Source organism: Cyanistes caeruleus, chromosome 8, assembly GCF_971803275.1.
Source record: "Cyanistes caeruleus chromosome 8, bCyaCae1.hap1.1, whole genome shotgun sequence".
In the NCBI taxonomy this organism is placed as follows: Eukaryota; Metazoa; Chordata; class Aves; order Passeriformes; family Paridae; genus Cyanistes; species Cyanistes caeruleus.
Genome location: NC_141708.1, coordinates 27,352,556 through 27,354,875, shown reverse-complemented (window position 1 = coordinate 27,354,875; position 2,320 = coordinate 27,352,556).

The window sequence follows — 2,320 nt, the reverse complement described above, 5'->3', positions numbered from 1 at the left end:
TCTGGAAGCCCCCGGGCCCCGCCCACCCGCCTGAGGAAGCTGCTGGAAGCCGCTGGAAGCCCGCAGCCGCGCTGGGTCGCTGCGAGCCCCAGCTCTGCGGGCTGTGGGCAGCAGCAGGATCTGGGTTGGTCCCGCCCTGCCCGGGAACAGGACCTGCCTCAGCAGCGGGACGAGCCCTCTCCTCAGGGCACACCTGAGGCGCTCCCCTGCCTCACGTCCACCCTCACAGCCTGGGATGCCGGAGAAACGCCGAGGGAGCCGTCCAGAATGGATTTCGTGAGCAGGAGTGGCATCACCAGGTGAGGTGTGCAGCAGCTCAGGCTGTGGGATAACACCCCCCTCCCCAACTCCCGGAGTCGTGCCTGGGGAGAGACAGCCACAAACCAGCCTAAATTCTAAATTCGATAAATTTCCTTCTTGATGGGTGACTGGGTTCCAGTATTTCCAGCTGGAAATACAGCACCAGACAGCTGCTCACTCAGCCCCATCACTGCCCCTCACCCCGCTGGCATGGGGAGGAGAGTCAAAGTAAAACTCAAGGTTGTGCTCAGAACAGTTTAATAGTTAAGAAAAATTAACAATAGTAATTATGATAATAAAAACATAAGGATGCACAATTCAACTGCTCACCACCCACTGACCAATGCCAGACCCTCCCCCTTCCCAAACCAGGATTAGCCCCACTTCAGGGTAGCTCCCCCAGGATATAACAGGCATGATGTTCTCTGGTGTGGAATATGCCTTTGGCCAGTTCAGGTCATCCATCCCAGCTGTGCTCCCTCAGTTTCTTTTGTGCACCTTCTCACCGAATCAGAGTATGACACAAAAAAAAAGAATTAAAAATTAGCTGATTTAAGATAAACATGACGTAGCAAAACCCAAAACATTCGTGTGTTGTCAACACACTTCTCCTTCCAAGTCCAAAACACAGCACTGTAACAGGCAGAAAGAAGAAATTAACTCCATCCCAGCTGAAAGCAGGGCACAGGCTAGCTGTGAGCTCTCGCTTCACGTAAGAGTCTGGCCATTACCACGGGGAAACATGAGTGTCCTCGTTTTCCAGCCTGGCCTAGAAGCAGGATTGCAGAGACGTTTAAGCTCAGAGCTCAAACACAGCGAGCCTTTGGGGATTGAGGTCAGGGAGAGCTGGTAAACGCTTGACTCAATCCCATTTGTGAATTAAACTAAAGCATGGTCTTAGCAGCCGTGCTGCAGGTTTAATGAAGCTTCAGCTTGTGCAGCCTGTCTTTCATTAACTTGGACAGACTTTCTGGAGTGCCCCGGGGTGGGGAACGTGAAAGGACACTTGGTCCGAGTTGCTCGAGAGGCCTCTGGCCAAGCACAAACCACCGTGTTCTGCCTGCCAAGCTGTGCCTCGGCCCCTCCTGGCTGGAGGCACGCCCGGACTACTGCTTCCCACCCCTGGATACAGAGTACAGCTGTAGCTGCAGAGAGGTTCCTGGCCTCGTGGTGCTTCCAGTGAAAACCAGGCATAGCTCCTGAAAATAGACAAAGTATTATTTAGAAAAGAAGGCCTGTCTGAAACTTGGGCTATTTCAACAACCCTTTTATAAAAACATGTTCTCTACATTGTACTAATTTTTTAAAGCTTGGCACTTGGTATTTGTGAGAGCAGCATTTCCACTGCCAAGAATATTTTACTCTCATAGGACAGAGATAACCAAATCTAAAAAAGCACATGTAGCAAAGACTTTGAGAAGATTTACCCAGTTATTTGACAGGCAGAGGAATTGCCTCATTTTGCCTTCCATTTTAATAACGAGTGCTCTTCTCACTTGCCTGGATTGAACAGGCTGATCTCACCAGCAAGCTATTTTTCCACTCAAACATCTGCCCAGACAGCTTGGAGCAAGACCGAAACACCAGGCTGGGTTCTTTTATTGTAGGAGCAGTAATTAAGATCCCAGATGTTGCTGCTCAACACGTGTACCTTATTTTTGTCAGGCACTGCTGCAACTGGAGCTGGAATGTGACACAGCAGAATTACAACACTCAGTGCATCCTGCTGGTGAGACTGTGGCCTGTAGCCCTGTGTCAGGTTCTGCCGCTGCCGCTGCTGAGGACAGCCCATGTGCTTTGCTCTGTGGCCTCTGCACTGAGTCAGCCCTGCCTGCTTTGGCAGAACATTTGCTGACATACCTGCAAGTTTTCTTTTAACTTGGCTTAGCTGTAACAGCATTTTCTCTTTTGACCACATGGTCATGGATGATTTGGTTTTACTTTTGCTTACCCTCGTATGGTATCACTGTAGTTGTCCTGTACAGAGAAAGGACTGACAGGTCATTGTTCTGTGCAGAAG